We start from the raw sequence: 19211 nt of genomic DNA, 5'->3' as shown, positions 1-19211 counted from the left end.
ATATCACCTAAAATAGTTCTATCTAAATGAAAGCTGGCCATATTCCTTGATAACAGACCCAAGTGTTGAGGAAACCAGTTAGCAGCTGCTGAGTCTCACTCTGCTCTAGCATTTTCTTTTATCCTCTGTAGATTCATCTGGCCCTTGAAACTATAGAACCATTAGGTAGTTAACACAAACAAACAAACAGAAACTATTTTCTCAGGTGTATCAATATACTAAATAATCAAAGATTCTCCTGAAATGATATCCAATAGGCTCCAAATGTTGAGGCTGAGTCCAGAGGGTCTCAATGTGTGGTCTGAAAAGAGCAGCAGGAGTTTCAACCAGACACTTCTCAGAAATGCCACCTTTCACCATTACCTCAAACCTGGTGAAGCAGAAACTCTGAGGCTTCAGCCCTACACAAATGTAATCGCATAAGTCCTCCAAATGATGCTGTGGCTAAAATCTGAGAGCTCTGCTTACTTTGCACATTGCAATAACACAGGAAGCTTCAAAACTTCTGGGGAGTTTTCCCTCTTCTGATTTAACTAGTTTAGGATGTGATTCTGAAAACTACTTCTACAATCAAGGAGATTCAGTGAGAGTTGGAGGCCACTGAACTAGCTACTAAAAATGTCTTAATATTTTAAATTTATTGGCATCATTATTCTTATCACCTGGATCTTCCCACCTTCCCCAAATTGGAAAACTTCTACAATTCTGAATTTTTCTTACTGCGAAGGCTTTATTCCATGTTAATGAACATTTGTTTTTCCTAGGCTTCCTTTTGTTTTAGCTCTTTCACTTTTAAAAAATGGCTTATTTTCAGGGCTGGAGTGGTGACACAAGCAGTAGGGGATCTGCCTTGAACATGCTAACCTAGGACAGACTGTGGTTTGATCCCCTGGCATCCCATATGGTCCCCCAAGCCAGGAGCGATTTCTGATTTCATAGCCAGGAGTAACTCCTGAGTATCACTGGGTGTGGCCCCCCAAAAAAGGTTTATTTTCTTCATACACTTAACCATTTAGGTGCTTGTATCATTAGTAAATGTGACTAGAATGTTTTGAAATACATCCAATCAAATACAGACATGTCAAACAAAAAATTTTCTGCTGTCTGTTGGTAGATATATTGACCAGTTCATGCCTTGGAGAAATATTTTTTCTTTGAGTCTAAATTTTCCCCTCAGACAAACACTGTAGACAGTGTTTATTTTTGTATTTTCATCAGAGATTATCTTTAGGTGGGACTAACATGCATTTAGAAAAGACATGGACCAGAGAGTAACTTTTCTCCAAATGCCACCTCTACCTCAAGTTCATTTGATGACGTACCACTGTTACATTATTCATTTAGCCAGCTAGCAACAATTTATTGAGCTGATACCGCAATTCAATTAAACATTTAAGTAATGGTGCTATAATACACATGCTATTGATAGTAGTTCAACAGAAATTAGAAAACAATGACCTATTATTTATGTATATATATTTGTATCAATTTAGTAAAAATTTCATTGAGACCAAATGGTCTATAGAGCCACATGCTTGGATTCTCATCATTTAATGACGGATGATCCCCCGAGAGGAGCATAGAGGTACTTCTGCATTTCATTGCCACAAACCTGTGTTCATGTGATCCCAACCCAATCCATCAGGTATTAAACAACTACCAAATATTAAGTACAATCTATGTTTGTAAAAGGGCACAGTGTCATTTCCATAGGGTTACACACTATGACAATGAAAAAGAATCACAGGCTCTAGTAGTACCACTGAGATATGGGCTGAAACATCTCAATTTCCTGGGTAGCCATACTTACTTGACCTTGACTCAGGTAGGTGAAGGGGCTGCTGGATACCATGTAAATAAATGCATTGTCTATTGTAGCCAGGTTTCACTCTATATAAGACATGTGGGTATGAAAAGAATTATTCATTCAAGAATAGTCCAATGAGATTTGGAGAATGCCTGCTTTTTGACTCTTTTTTTTTTCCCTGTGAAAAGTCACAAGTGGCATGTGGAAAGAGACAAGGAGATGAATACTTCAGCTCATTTCAGCATCCCTTCTCCTGCTCGGGGTCCCCAGGGGAGTAGCGCTCCTGGGCTCCTACAACAGGGACCATCAGGGGTTGTTGGATGTTCCATGTTTACTGTGTTTGTGCCCATGTCCAGTTCCCTTCCCCAATCTCAAACGTTGCATTTTGAAGTTTTCTCCACTTAACCACTGGGCATGTGGCCAAGGTGGAGGCTGATGGGGTGGGGTTTGGGGGGGGGGGCGTTGGGAGGGACGAGAGCTGTGGCCAGGAGGAAATAAGAGCAAATTCCTCCCAAACGATCCGACAGGAAATGACAGAGTTTAGGCCTCCTACCAGGGTTCTGGGCGGCTAGGAGGGAGCCCGCAGCGGGGAGGCACAAGTCCTTCCTAATCACGCAGTCGTGCCAGAGCGCAGTAGGTGAGGATGATGAAATAATAAAGCATTTCCCGTGTGTGTTTTTCATTAGGTCTGTTTTGTTTTTCTTCCAAGTGCTGGGGAAACAGAACAGAAGTCCCGCTTCAACCAGCTCCACAGCGACCGCTTCCCTGGGGACCGGCAGCTGCACAAATAGGAGGAGAGCCCTCGTGGGCCTAGTTCTAACACCTTCCTAATGGAAATAATGATTTGTAAAGCCCGCTCTATTCCCTGGGCCACATAATTAGGAGCCCAAAGAGCAAAAGATGAAAAAAAAATGCTGTTTCCACTCCCAGCAATTTTGAAGAATTTGGCAAAACGTGAAGTGTTCCCTTCTGAGCGCCAAACAAGTAGAGGTCTTTGCACCAAGTCAGCTCTGGCAGGGCGGACTGGCCCTTGAATCACTCAACACTTATTACCTAGAAATTAACTGGCTCGATGTCAATTAGTGTGAATTTGTTAGCAGACATACCCAGTGGGATCTCCCTTCACCCATTTTGCTCTTTTTTGGGGGGCGGGGGGGGGGGCAGAGTGGAAAGTAAACACACTTTACCCAAGCAACTTGGATCATGTTAGAGGCCACAGATGTAACCCACTTTCTTGGTGCTGTGGGCTGTACTCCTGGACAGAGTTTGCCTCTCCGGAAAGAGAATGGAAAGGAGTCTCTAACTCAGAAAATTCTGAAAAATTTTCTCCAGCTCTTAGAAAGAACCTTCCAAAATGCCTGTTGTGAAATGGATCGTAAAAGCCCTGGAAAACCAATATTGGACTTGATGTTTGTTTAAGGAATGCTGGCTGCTCCCTGCGTCTGAGATGGGCCCTGCTATCCCCACTAGAGATCCCAGATAATTCCTATGTTCACTCAAGAAGCCACAGAAGGGAGGTCTCACTTGCTTACCTTTTCTGAAAGCAATTACCCCCATCCCACTCCTTCCCTCCCCAGGAGGCAGCACACCTAAAATAAACGGGGATAAATAAAAGAAGAACTCATTTTATTAAATATGGAGGGGAAGCGCTCTGGTGACCTGAAAATGTAATTAAACCACGAAATAAGCAGGTTACTGGCTGAAAAGCGAGATTGATAGATGAACCCCTTCAGCTAAAGGGGATTGCTTAATGGACTGAACAACAATCTTGGACTCGCTCCACATTGGAACACAGGTCCACAGCAGAGCAGGCTCCACGCCACCCCTTGGGCACCTAAGATAAATGGAGCTCCACCAGACGGCAGAGGAGGCCCCGTATGCGCAGATGTGCCATGCTCTTGGGAAAAACAACCAAGACACACAAGTGCCTCTACATCTCCTCTTGAATGGTCATAACCATCCAAAAGTCCTGGAGAACTTAATTTCCAAAGGTTAGATTTAGTTTTTAAAAAATGTTTTAAATAGAAACCATAATTTACAAAGCTGTTAATACTTTAGTTTCAGGTATAAAACGTTCCAATGCTAATCCTATCACAGCATGGGGACCCCTCAACCAATATACCCGGGTTGCTTCCTATCCCCAACAATTTCCTTTTTAATAGACACATTTCCAAGTTTAATGACTGTAGTTTGGGTCCAATACAGTAATGTTGGCTCTAGTGGATTTGATTATATACAGGTATCTTACCTTTAAATTTGCCTTTATACTACCAACATATCAAAGGTTAAGTTTATTTCTACCTTTTTGGACAAGAAGACATGAAATGTAAAATGAGGAACTGAATATACAGTTAAAGACTTGGTAGGACAAAATTAGAAAACTAATGACAAAGTTGCCTGCTGTAATTATTCACCTACCATGAAAAAATTTAAAAACAAACATTTGCTATCCTTTTAATAGACAAGTATGACTAACTTTCAGACCCTGGGTTCTTTTTCTGAAAATAGCCTGTGTAAAATTTTGGTAACTTAAATTTTGGCCTCAGTACTCAAGTTGATATATTCCAAGTTTAAACATTTGGAACATTCAGATCTATTATCATGGTTTGCTGCTTTGTTTAATTTATAAGCTGAAATTAAATGAACCATTGCCCATAGAGGTGTGTGACACTTTCAGAAATTGACCATGTCAAAACATAATGACTTTTCTTTGATACTGATAGGGGTTCTGTAACCTAGATGATCAATGCAATTTATCATATAGAAGCAGCAGTCCTGACTTCAGTTGACTGACCAAGTTGCAGCTATTTTAGTTTGTTGTTTTTGGACATCGAGGGTTCTTTGCTTTTATAACCAAGAAAGCAATCATTTTTTACCAGTTTTTCACTTAGAAATTCTCTTATGTGATATGATTTGAACCACAATATTTACTATCTACCCAGATAAAACAACCTAATGGAGTCCTCTTGTTAGCACCAAATTTTTATAGAGTAAACCATCACTATCTCTCAGACTATGGCAGAAAGAATTATATACTTTTCTCATTTTTTAGAAAAAAACAAGGGCATTGTCTCCATTCTTATAATAAATCCACAAAAGACAGCCAAGAGACCATACCATGTAAAGCTTAGAGAATAAATCTAGTGGTTCTACATGACATAGAAAAATATCTTAGACACGTAGCTCATTTTATAATCATGGACTCAGCCTGGAATATAGCAATGAACTACTGGATGCTAAAGACAATTTATCTTCCTTTAGTTTGTCTTTAGTAAGATTGGTATTATTTAAAACACCCAAAGATATCTCTTGACTATTATACCTCACCCTTTATTTAGGTATCAAAATGTCTATCTTATTGGTTCTACATTATTTATTTTATTTGTTAACTTTGGAAGAATACTTGGCACTAAAATTAACTTAATAATGATTTATTTATATTATGGTGCAAGAGTCTTTAATTTTAAGAACTATCCAAACTATGCATCCTTCCACCTGGTACTTACCTCGAGATAGACTTATCTTGCCATAATGGCAGATGGTGGTCACCCTTTAAAGATTTGACCCAAAGACACCAATAATCTTGAATTAGTATCAATGATGGTCATATTCAAACTTTCAGAGGAAAGAAAATGAGAGCTACAGGAATACTTTGCAATATTAATCAGTAATTATCAAATGCACATAATAATAGAAGAGACTAGAGACAAATAACATCAGAAAAAAGTGATTCCAAATATATCGGTTTCCTCAGTAATTTTCTAAAGTCTATCAAATAATGAACTCATTATTTGTGACCACAAATAGAAATAGATCATTACTAAATTAACACTAAGAAGTTAGCATTTTGGTAACTACAACTAAAGAGATTCTCTTTCAGAGGTATTTGACTATAAAGTGCCATCTGTGATAGGCAATAATGTTGATTCCTAATTTAGTCTAGACAGGGGTGGCGAACAGGATTTGACCCTCACTCAAAATGGCAAAATGCAATATGTGTTTAATATATTATTGTTATAATTATATGCTTTTGTGTGAGAGTTTGTCTGTTTTGGCAGGTCACTGCATGGTGTGGCTCTCTGACTCTCACAGTTTAAAATTTTGGCTCTTTGTGTCGAACTTGTTCGCAACCTCTGGTCTAGATCTTCAATGGCCTTTATGACATAAACCTTATATGTTGACTAGAAAGATTTTTCAATAGCTTCAAAGGTTAGAAAATAAAATTAATAGTGTTTCTCTTAAAGATATTGTAAGGATTTGAATGGTTAATACAGGTCCATGAACTGAGCCTGGTATTTGGTTTAAAGAAAGTGTATTTTGCCTATATACACTGGTATTGTTATGGTTTCTATCTGCTAAACACTATTTCAAACAGTAGGAGTCAGCTGAGAAGGAATGTAGAGAAAATCTCTCCTGTAGTGGTGGTTCTTAGGGCTGACTTACAAAGAGCCCAAAGGGAGATTTCACACCCCTCTTCACCTGAACACTCTCTCTCTCTCTCTCTCTCTCTCTCTCTCTCTCTCTCTCTCTCTCTCTCTCTCTCTCTCTCTCTCCATATATATAATCTTTCCCCATAGTAGCTATTTGGCTCAATTTCCAAAAAGTTTTCAGTTCTTTACTTCTTGGCCAACACTTCTCTCCACTATAAGCTCTTTTGTTTGTCCAGACAGCTTCATATTCATACATTTGTAAAGTGAGTCAGCCTTTTATTTTCTCTTACTCGGCATTTCTCTCCATTGTATTACCCTTGTCATTATTTCATGAGAAAAAGACACCAATCATTGGTAGATTTATAATGGAAATTTAACTTTAAAATTTATTCTATTTGCTTTTGCACATGCTAGTGGTATGATAGAATCATTACTTTATTATTATTTGTTTTAAATTACTACAGTAATCTACATTAAGACACCAACTGAAGCCTATATTTCACTTTAAACTGAACCATCCTAATAGATTAAAATTAATTTCAAATCATTTCTTAAAAAGTGCATTCAGTGTTTACTTGTTATTCTGCAAACTTGACAAAGACTAATGCTATTTTGAAATAGTATGTGACATTACCTGATACTGTTTTCCTAGTCAGAGAAAAAGAATACATCTATTTTGTGGTTTAATGAACTAAGATAACTGAAGGCTATGGCACTCGATACATCTTCTGTCTTTTATGATATTGTACAATTCTGTTTGACTCAGAATTTACAACTCAAATGGAGTAGGGAGGGCCTGAGAATGAATAGAAATTACAAACCTATTGAGTAGTATGATTGAATGTAAAGCATGATGATAATTAAATCAAGAGGTTTCAAACTCTCCTCCAAGTGTGCATCAAGCTGACGGCAAAGACATCCATCTCTACCTCTACCACTACAGAAGATTAAAGGCAACAAGGTCTCTAAGACAGGCAATGTTCACATTTGCCACCCTCTCTCCATTCCTTCAAAAGCTAATTTCCACCTGTTATGACGGGAACCCAACTACAATCATGCTTGTAATCATGGTGATTAAATAAAGATACTATTTAAAAAAGAAGAAACAGCACAGACTTCCATTGCTCCCAGGGATCCTTTCTTATGATGGCTCTGATAATCAGAAATCAGCAAAAAGTTGAGTTAGAGCCATACAAAAGGCTTTCCAGGGTCTCTGTTTTCCAAGCCCATTTACTAGTCCCTAGACTAGTTCTCACTAATAGTCTGTCCATAGTAAGATGCATTGTTGATTAAAGTGTTAGTGTTGTTCTCTCCACACACTCTTTCCCCTTCTATCCCTGAAAATGGAAAAGTGACCCTTAGAATGCTAGCTAGAGTTACAATGTAGAAGGAGTTTGGATCTCTAAAGTTCTAGATGGAGCAAAACTGTTCAATCACCAACATACCTTTCTCTTGAAATGAAAGACATTCTTGCAATAATAATTTTCAGAGGCAAAGAGAGGAGGGCTGGAAGTTACAGCTTACCTCATGAAGCTCACCACAAAGAGTGATAAGTTTAATGAGAGAAATAACTACATTGTGAACTATCCTAACAATGAGAATGTATGAGGGAAATAGAAAGCCTGTCTAAAGTACAGGTAGGGGTGGGGTGGGGAGAAGGGAGACTTGGGACACTGGTGATGGGAATGTTACCCTGATGATGGGGGGTGTTCTTTACATGACTGAAACCCAACCACAATCATGTTTGTAATCAAGGTGTTTAAATAAAATATTAAAACGATACCTTTCTCTTACTGTCCTGTAAGAAAATAAAGAATGCATTATTGTGTTAAACTATTTCAATTTTCTAATTTGTCAGTGGAGTGAGAAAGAAACTAATCTTGATAACAAACTTTGGTTCCTATTTTATTCTTAGATGGATGAGATTTCAAATGGGGTAGATTTGGAGAGTATAATTAATCCATCTCTAACCAGATGGATTTAAAACAAACCACCCCTCACTGTCCCCACCCCCCATGATACTGTATGTTTGGTGGTACATGAAGAGCACAAGGGTTGACGCAACCTCCCATCATTACAAGTAGAAGGAAATGGCTATTGTCAGAGTAAGAGTTCTGGAACTCAATTTTAATAACTTGGTCCCGAGTAGATCACGTAACTTTCTGAGCCATTGTCTTCCAATAAGAAAAAGAGAGGAAAGGAATTGCATAGTTGTGTTTAACAGTTGGAAGACCTGTCACAATCCCTGGATTATGATCTGGGAAAATTTTTTATTATTTTCTTTTTAATTTTTAATATTTTATTAGTTCACCATGAATTACAAAGTTATCCATGATTGTGATTCAGGAATAGAATTTTTCAACACTAATCCCTTCAACAGTGTTTACTTCCCTCCACCCATTATCCCCCCATTTTCTGTTTTTCTCTTGCATTTCCAACTGCCTCTATGAGTTTTTATGCCTCTTTATTTTTTTAAATAACTTTTGACACTGCAGTTTCTAAGACCATACACTAAGTTCAAATCAAAATGGATTAAAGACCATAAGTTACAATGAGAAAAACATAAGCAGAACTCTCCATGACACTGAAGACATCTTTAAGGAATCAATGTCATTAGCCAAGGGAATCAAAACAAAGATAAACAAGTAATATTGCATTATATTGAGAAGCTTCTGTACTTCAAAGAAGTGACCAAAATAGAAAGATACCTCATAAGCTGGGCGAAAATATTTGCCCATAACTCATCTGGTAAAAGGTTAATAACCAAAATATATAAAACATTGATAGAACTATACAAAAAACTATACAAAAAATCCAACCCCATAGGGGAGAAGATCTGAATGAAAAATTCATTAAAGAAGACATAAAAATGGCAAAATAGTACATGAAAAATGCTCTGCATAACTAATTATCAGGGAGATGCAAATTAAATTAAAATAATGAGGTGCTATTGTCTTACACCAGTGAGACTGGCACTCATCAAAAATAAATAAATAAGCAATCAGTGTTGGTATGGATCTGACTACCTCTTTCACCACTGATAGGAATCTAGTTTGGTCCAGTCTTTCTGAGAAATACAGACATTCCTCCAAAACTAGGAATTGAACACTATTTAACCAAGAAATCCCATCTTGCCATCTACCCCAAGGACCCAAAAACACAGTGGAAAATATATTTACATCTCTATTTTATTTGAAAGTTCTAGCCACACTAGACAAAAACTGTAAACAACCCAAAGGTCCCAAAACAAATTACCTGATAAAGAAACTATGATACATATACACAATTGCCATAAGAAAATAAAAAGTCATGCAATTTGCTGCTATGTGGATTTATTTGGAATGTACCACGCTGAGTGAAAATAGTAAGAAGGAAAGAGAATGAAATATAGGGGATATAATGAAACATGATAGTTTAATAACAGATGCCCAAAGTCAACAGAAACAAAGAACATGAGAACTGGTTTTCAATAGGAAGCATGCACTTTGGGTAGGGGTATAATGGACAGGGAAGGGAACTCTACAATGATGGTGGAGGGAAGTATTCAACTGGTATAAAAAGAGGGGGCTGAAAGGTAGTAAAATGTTATGCATGAAATCCTTATTTATCCTTTTTAAACCTTGGCTTTCTCACCTTGAAAGTATAGTTAAGAACACTTCTCACAGGTTTGAGACATTCGCTTACTCAAACTGTATTTTCTGAGAACCAACAATGCCCAGCACAAGTCTCATTGATTTGTAGGTTATATGTCCCTGACAAGATCAAGTCTGGTTCCTAGGAAGCTTTATTTGAGCAGATAAATAAATAAACCTGGCTTCCACCACATCTACCTTCTGGAGTGTGTCTCATCAACTCCTATGGGAAATAACTCTATGCCTTGATCCAGAATAAAAAGCTTTTTCTAAATATGCAAACAGGGAAAGATTTAGGTGATATGTACAAAGCACACTGTCTTTTTGAATTTTTTGTTGTTGTGAGGGTTATACTAGGCAGTGTTCAGAGGCCACTCAGCAGGAACTTAGGGGCGGAGAATCAAATGCAGATCCCCTGCATGTAAAGCATATGTACCGTCCATTGAGCTCTCTCTCTCCCTGGATCCAATTTTTGAAATATTATTGTGCTATCATTTTATGAACATAAAGGCAATAATATTATTATTCCATTATTAATGTTGCTTTAACAAAGATTTTTGAATCTAGGATATTTTTGAAAATGAAAAGGGTCTGGGATAGAGTATAGTACAGCTTGTAGGGCATTTGCCTTGTCCATGGCTCTTTTAGGTTTTTTTGTTTGTTTGTTTGTTTGTTTTTGGCTTTTTCAGTTTTGATACCTGGCACCCTATATAGTCTCTGGAGTCTTCCAGAAATAATTTCTGAGTGCAGAGGCAGGAGAAAGCCCTCAGCAACTCTGGTGTCACCCCCTAAAAACAATAACAAAAAAGTGAGAAGGATGTATAATAACAACAGAACAGCAGTAGTAAACTGGGACTATTCCTTAGAGATAGAATAGGTCACAGGTTTACTCCTAGGAGAGTCTTAAAATATAGTTTTTATTGACTTTTAAAAACATCTGATGTCTCTGATTAGATTATTTATTGTGCTCACAATCTCAGATAAGAAGTAAGTAAAGCACTGCTGCACTATTAGTATATTACCAAGTGGATGATGTGGCCAGGTTTTTAGCAGACTGCTCATCTCAGTAAATTTTAGAACTAATTTTAAATTCCAGACAAGACAATCGAAGTGGATCATGTTTCACCTAAATGAATTAACTTTTACACATGGATGCTAACTTGGTGGTATGGGAAACACTATAAAAAACTATAAACTATAAAAAAAAATTTTTGAGTCTTTGAATCTGCTAAAGACATATGAGGAAGAAAAAGATGCATTAACTTAGGAGGGACATTTCTCACCATTGACAAAGGAATTGGAAGTTAAACTTGGTGGGGTGGGAGGGTAATGTTTTCAAAAGAATCCCTGGACCTTGAATTGGCAGAACAATTGAACTTTGATCAGTGGGTCTTCAGTAGCAAGGACCACCCTGGAAGTGGTGAATCCTGCTGTTGTAAGACACAGTAGAGATGCATAGCCAGAATCTGTGTTACGATGTTTGCTATGTATGTTTCTCTCAGTGAGAGTAACATGCTATAGCTCAGGCTAGATTTCCTGAAAATAGACTCAGATATGGTAGTTGTGTGCAGGGAGTATATTGGGTTGTGGATTCAAAAGCTGTTATGAAAAATTAGTAAGATTATATAGAAGAGTTCAATGGTGTACAGTCATGACAAAGACTTCAGTGGATCCTTAAGGCCACTCTGAACGAGGATATTTTTTTCCCAGTTATACCAAGATAAGAGTTGTGTCAAATTGAGGAAAGGTGATCACATATCCCTAGCTACTTCCCTGCCCCTTTTAGTCAAGAAACTAATAAATCTTCTCTCTTCTGAGCTAGCTCAAGCCATCATATGAGCTCTGTCTAACCCTCCTTGAAGTGAAAATAGCACAGGAAGCAGAACACAAGAATTCCATCTTAGTAACTAAACTGCAGAGAGCAGAGTAGATAAAGGATTCCTACAAGAAGTCTGAGTTCAGTCTGGGTATAATACTACATAAAGATTCCTTTGATAGAAGTGTGCTCAGAGAACAGTGGAGAAGGAGATAGGATTAGAACTGGGAGACAAATATAGCCTGCTATTTATAAACTAGCTAGCTGTGTGCCAGGCTTTATTCCATTTAGTGTGGCATGATTGGTTGCATAGATAGGCAAAAGAAAGTCTAGAGTGAGGCAGTTTTCAAAATTACAGAACTAGTAAGAGGCAGTCGTAATTCAAACAAAACTTTGTTCTGGTTGCAAGTTGCATGAACTTATATGCTGCCCATATATTTACCAGATCCCCCAAATATTTAGCTGGTCCCCAACCGAGAAATATGTGGTGATAGGGACAAGTAGCAAAATCTCTTCATTTTATAATATTTTCAAAGGATTATTCCAGAGAACAAGAGCTGGTCATTTCAGAAGCAATTTGGAAGGGTTAAATATGTCTCCTAAAAGTTATACAACCTAAAAATCAGTTAAACACTGAAGGTAATTAGAATAGAGCAGACAATATCTAAGTTGTAATCACATTAAAATTTATGATTATGTTCTTTGGAGCAGTTCACCCAGAGTTGAAACAATTGACTTCACCATATGTGTTGATTGTAATATTAAGGTGACCATTTTCAGGTCAAGATCCCCAACACAACTTTCTATTCAAACATCATTAATTCACATTTTGTTCATTTAGTTATTCCTATTAATCAATGTATAACAAAAATGTTTGAAATTTCTCATTTTACTTCCTCTCAAATAAAGTAAAATCGGTATAAAATTTTTAGGAGCCGGAGTGATAATACACTGAATAAGGCACTTGACTTGCATACGGTTTACCTGGGTTCTATCCACAGCATTCCATGTGGTTCCTCAAGTCCATCAGGAGTAATTCCTGAGTGCAAAGCCAGGAGTAACCTTCCAGCAATGCCAAGTGTGGCCTACAAACCAAAAATAAATGTGTAAGTCTTTCAAATCAGGACTGAAAGTTTGTGAACTTCTTTCTGACACTTTCACTGCTATTTCCAGTAATTAAATATGAATGTTAGAAAAATTTTACATTTAGAAGGTATTATTATATAACAAGCATATACTAACCTTTTCTTGAGTGATACATACATTTTAATTATAACATAAACAATATAAAACTTCAACATAATTTTCCCATTTGTTTATTTGTTTTGGGGCCACACTTGGTGGTTCTCAGGAGCTACTCAGAGAATACCCTGCTTTGAGCTCTGGGATAGCTCCTGATGGAGCTCAGAGAATCAAAAGAGACTGGGAATCAAACTTGGCTTCCTGTACACTAAAGTCCCATTTCTTTGAAACATATTCTGTAGTATGAATTTTGTTCTATGTTAAAAAAGCCTTTTCACTATCATTGAACTTGTTAGACTCTATGTTAATTTACTGATGAATTATAACTAACTGATGGCTTGGAATGTCTTGCTTAAATTTGGAAGACAAGTGTTTCCTTAGCTTATTTAATTATGAGATTTACCTCTAAAAAACTAACTCAGTAGCACTTAATTTTAATCTGAAGATTTGTATCTGCAACAAGAAAACCAGAGGACTCTAACCCAGGTGTATTCATGAGCCTCACTTTGAGGAACGCAAAAAATGGAAGGACAGTAATGTACTACATGAATTTTAAAGAACATAATGGTGGTTATAGTGGTATTTATGTCATACTTGAACACTCATCTAATTGACCTGTGCTGTATACTGAGTCAACACTTAGAGAAAATACAACCTATGAGAAGGTGCAGTTTCTTTGTACAAAGAGAATTTATGGTGATTCTTTTATTCTTATTTCCTTCAAGTTGAGATTTAATTTTCCATGACAATCATTCTATCAAGTGACATATACTCACAAACACATAATTTTTCCTTAAAAAAATCCAATATGCTGCACACCTCCAGGGCCTTTTCTTTTCAATGGAATGATATGTATAATTTCACACCCTACTTGCATTCTTTGAATTCGTATTGATAATTGTGCATGATTTGTTATGAGGACAAGCACACAGCAATGGCAGCACTGAGTGCTATGAATTGCAAACATAAAAAAACAAATTGTCTATCTCTGCCTGTTTGTCTGGCATATAAATTGTTACATACTTCTTTACCTTTAAAATGAAAATAGAGTTTAGTCAGTTATTTCATTCTCTTGGTACATATTTGATTATAACCTTTATTCAATTTATTAATAAGAATATTATGATTAGTAAAACATTTTAAAAGATAATTGAAATATGATAATCTCAAAATATACAATTATTGCAGTAGGAGCCTATTAATAGTTTCTCGATAATGCACAAACTCACTCATCCCCCTTCCAGCCTCACAAAATCCTTGGTTTGCAACAAGAATTAATGAACAAGTTCAAAAATAACATGATATTTTATTTTTATATTTATATTTATGATATATATTTATTTTATATTTATATTTACAAAATAGACCACAAGGAATTTACTAATAGTTAACAGATATTATTATAAGTAATTAAATATATATTATCCTTGTCAAAAATAAATGAAAAAGTGAATCTTGCAATTTGATATTCTTGTTTTTTATAATCTTTGTTCTTGTCTGCCTTTCAAGATATCTCAATGGTCTTGCATTACAGTTTGCAGATCCTGGTAGCAATATTAGAGATCAACCTGAGTAAGTGTGATAAATCCATCTCTTGATCTAGGGCTCCTCTGCAAAATTGTGTAATCTGAAGTGAGAACAATGGATCTCCCATTGCCATTAGTAAATTAGGCAAAGTCATGTCTTCTCTATTACTTTAGGGGAAAGTATTTATTTCTAATCTGTGTGGTTTGCTTCCATTTTTGATATGTATATACCCCTATGGTTCATGAAATGATTTTCTTGAAGCAAATGATGATGAAATGGAGGAAAGGAATAGGGTGATCAGTCTCTCCCTTTTATAATTCTGATCCTGTTAATTCAACCAATACTTATTAAGTATCTACCAAGAGTTAAATTTTGGGAAGGCAAAAGGAGAAAAAGATTAAAATCAATAAGATAGTTACTGCCCTTTAAGAATTCTCATTTAAGTTGATGAGACCAATTCATACGATAGGTAATAAAAATAGTGAATGGAAAATGCAAAAGTCTGTATATATGGCCCATAAATAGTACACACAACACAACAGTACATGTTTAAGTACCTGAGGATAGTGGGCATGATCTCACTCAGGGAATGTCCGTCCATAATTCTTCATGGTGTAATATCCATAGAGTTAGGACTTGAAACAGAACCAGAAAACAAATAGTAGAGTACATTCCAAAGAAAGACACCCTAAAAATCATGGCTTTTTTATGTGTGGGCTGGAATGGTGTTGGTCCAGTGCCAGATGTAAAGAAAATGGAAATCATTGGGGCTGGAGCTAAAGCACAAAAGGGGGCATTTGCTTTGCATGCAGTGACCTGCATCTTATATGTTTCCCCTCTCTCTCCAACTCTCCCAAGACTTCCAGGACTAATTCCTGATCACAGAGCCAGGAGTAATCTCTGAGGCCTGCCAGGCATGGCCTCAAAACAACAACAACAAAAGTAAGAAAGAATATAGGAAATAGGAATGAAAGATTATGTGGAAAATGTGAAAGATTTATGTTTTGGACTGAATTTCATTCCCTCTAAATTTGTAGGGGAAAGCCTAACCTCCAAGAAAAGAATATTTTGAGATAGGACCTTCATGCATATAATGAAGATCAAATAAGAATATAAAGATGGGTCTGATAGCTATGGGGCTGGTGTTCTTGGAAGACAAGGAAGAAACACCAATGCTATTTCTCCATGAATATTCTAAGAATTGAACTTGCACCATGAGATGGTGACCATCAAAAGCCAGGAGAACAGACCCCAGATAAAACCTGCCTTGCCATCATCTTGATCTTGAACTCCCAAACCTCTAGAATAGTGAGAAAATTTATTTCTTAAGTCATCCAATTCTAGTTATGGTATCTAGTTATGGCATCCCATGGGAATTCATGCACTCTCTGAGACAGAGATGGAAAGGGAAGAAGAGATATGGATTTGACTTCAGCTTTTTGTTTGCTATCTGATTGACTCTGTGACCTTTTAGTAGGTATCTTTCTTTGAAAACTATCTCTACTATCTTCCTACACTGGATTTGGACTCCAGGGCCTTGCTTCACAGATTAAAGCCAAATGATTCAATATGATAACTAGTCTCAGACTGAATCAGTTTGGCTCTCTATCTTAAATCCTCAGGTTGAGAGTAAATCTGGAAACTAAGTCATATTAATAGCAAAAGAGATTATTTTTGAGTTTTATTTTTTCACTTTAAATACCATGTCTACAAGGTTGTTTATACTACAGGGTATTTTTTTCCACAGATAAATTTGTTCATGATTGAGTTACAGTCATACAATGTATAATAACCTTCACCGGTGTGCATTTCCCACCACCAGTGTCAATAGAATATTTGAAATCCTAGTCTTATAACCCAGAATGATCCCATTTTACCTCTTTCTGAGACTTGGTTGTTCAACTCTTCTCTAGTTCTCCCTTTCAACAATACTTAAGAGTTAGTTGGCTTTCTGAAACTAGCTTGAGTCAATTCTTGTTATATTTTAACCAAAAATGTGTTATCCAAACTACCTTTTGGTCTAATATTTGCTTAATCTGAATCAAGGAAATGACACACAGTTGTGGCTATTAAGGGTCAGAATAGAAAAGTGATTGTTGGGACCTATAGCATCTTCAGTCTTTTGTAAAATTTCCCCATGCATTTGCTATTGAATTTGAAATTTCCACTAGAGTCTTATGCAACTGTTAAAACAGTCTTGCTTAATTAGTTTTATTAGTTCTTCCTTTATTGACAAAATAATTATATCTAAAGTGATATCCCACCATTTCTGAAGATGAGGAGAAATAGAGAACACTTGGGTCAAAAAAGACAAGAGGCTGCTGGTGACAGTTATGGAGTCCAGTGAGCCCTAGAAGTCAGGTACCTGCATAGAGTCAGGGAATAGATGCGTCACTACCAATGGCACCATTCCTTGTACATTGTACCATTTAATTTGGGACAGTCTTTAGCCTGTAATAAGATATGTAAAATTCTGCTTTGAGCTTCTTCACATCTCCTTCATCCTTTCTAAGTTCTAAGTTCCAGGAATCTCTTCTAGAAATTTTCTCTCCTGTGCTTTAGATCAGAAACCTGAGTCTCGATCTGATGAGATTCATAGAAGTCTCAGCCTCAATGTTGATCTACCACTTGTTGGTCCTAAAGCTTACCTAAGTCATCACTTAATCTTCTGAATTCTAGTACCACTTTTTATATGGTGGCTTCACAGAAATTAAGTGTTATGGGGCCAGAGTGATACTGCAGCAGTAGGGCATTTGCCTTGCATGTAGCTGACCCAGGATAAGCCTGGGTTTGATCCCTGGTGTCCCATATGGTTCCCCAAGCCAGGAGCTATTTCTGAGTGCATAGCCAGGAGTAACCCCTGAGTGTCACTGGGTGTGGGCCAAAAACAAAAAGAAGAAAACAAACAAACAAAAAAAGCACCAAAAAACCCCCAAACAAACAAAAAGAAATTAAGTGTTCTATGAAAATTAACTTTGGAAGAAAGAAAAATATTATATTTACCAAAAATGATTATTTTTCTTTTTTTTTTTTTTGTGCACCATTCCTGGAGATACTGCAATACCAGGTCGGTGCGCGGAGCAGATGGAGCAAGCTTCTCTTCCGATTCCCAGCTCCAAAAATTTATTTAATATATTGTCCTCGGATATAGGATGTATCAGATATTAAACTAATAAGAACAGATACTACACTTGATCTTAGCCAAAAGGCCGAGAAGCAATCAAAAATGATTTTTAATATAAAAAACCTTTGAGATGTTTTTAGTGTGAATTTAATGTAGATGCATGTTGATTTTTTTTATGGCTTTTGGGTCACACCTAGCAGAGCTTAGGGGCTACTCCTGGCTCTGTGCTTAGAAATCGCTTCTGGCAGGCTCAGGGGACCATATGGGATGCCAGGATTCCAACCACTGTTCTTCTGCATGTAAGGAAAACGTTTGCCTTGCCTCCATGCTATCTCTCCGGCTCCGCACATTGATTTTTAATAATAAACTCCTGAAATTTATATTATAATAGAGTATTATTTTAATTAAAATTCACAAGAAATACATTTTGAGGAACTTTAAAAGTTATGACAGAAATTTATTAATGCTTATTTTGAACATTAAAACTATAATTTTAAGAATTCATCTGGTGCTAGGTATTACTTTTAAGAAAACCTTGATTTGTGGGGCCGGAGTGGTGATTCAAGTGGTGAGGCATTTGCCTTGCACATGCTAACAACCTAGGATGGACCGCGGTTCGATTCCCCAGCATTCCATATGGTCCCCCAAGCCAGGAGCAATTTCTAAGTGCATAGTCAGGAGTAACCCCCGAGAGTCACCTGATGTAGTCCCAAAAGAAAAAAAAAAACCTTAATTTTTTTTCTTTGTCATTTTTATGTTTCTATCTCTGGCATTTGTTGGTCAGTTAAGCCATGGAGCATTGTTTAACAGAGTATTTGTCAGACTTTGTTACTGGTTATTGATGGTGGCTCTCTCCCTGTTTTTCACATCTGTAAAACTCTCAAATCTCTTGTCTTAAACATTTTCCAGGGAAATTGATAATAAAAGTGATTCCTAAGCACTTTTGACAACCACTTGATCATTTATATAAACACGTTAAAGGTTTTTATAAATAAATGTTTACATATATTTGTTTTGCTTCTGTATCAAAGTATTTTTAATTCACCAAGGGCAGGTATTTACCTTCACATTTGAACCAATTAAAAATGTGTGCAACAGCAAAGAGCAGCATCCTGCTTCTCTTCATTCCACCCATTAACTGGTATTACCACAATAAAAGTGGAATGTTTGCAAACGTCTGCATTCATTTTACTGATAAAGACATTTACCTTCATTTAAAGATAGTGCTGTGTGCAGAGATAACTGCAAAATCATAGTCAGTCTGGTGCTTTTGCCTTATAATTTTGGATGATTTTAGGTGTTAAGAGAAAAGCTTCTCTAACAAGAATTGGAATCACTGATTAATAAAGTGGAGTTCCCTCTGGTGCTGCTATATTACAAAATGCTCTTTAGCACCCTTGTGCTTTCAAAGGCCTCTCCTTGCATTGTGTAGATTGGAAACATGGGTGCAAGCACTTCCAGGGTTTTCATGGCTACTGTGTTGTATTGTGATACCTGTTTGATTTCATCAAACCCTTCCTTGCAATAAGCAGTCATGCCCTTGTGTTCATATTCACAGAGATGGAAACTGACTATGGGAAGTTCTTCATGTGCATTTTGTAGAACAGAGCCAGTTCTGAGTAAGTCATACCAC

General features: G+C 36.7%; 1 non-coding gene across 1 annotated transcript; it reads right to left on the bottom strand.

The window, feature by feature from the left end:
* Positions 1–17484: 17484 nt before the first annotated feature.
* LOC126010331 (U2 spliceosomal RNA) lies at positions 17485–17675 on the bottom strand. Its single transcript, XR_007496406.1, has one exon. It is a non-coding gene; the product is annotated as a U2 spliceosomal RNA (small nuclear RNA).
* Between the last annotated feature and the right edge of the window lie 1536 nt (positions 17676–19211).

Source organism: Suncus etruscus, chromosome 5 (assembly GCF_024139225.1).
Source record: "Suncus etruscus isolate mSunEtr1 chromosome 5, mSunEtr1.pri.cur, whole genome shotgun sequence".
Lineage (NCBI taxonomy): Eukaryota > Metazoa > Chordata > Mammalia > Eulipotyphla > Soricidae > Suncus > Suncus etruscus.
The sequence above is the reverse complement of the archived record's forward strand: the minus strand, read 5'-3'. Positions and strand labels throughout refer to the sequence as shown.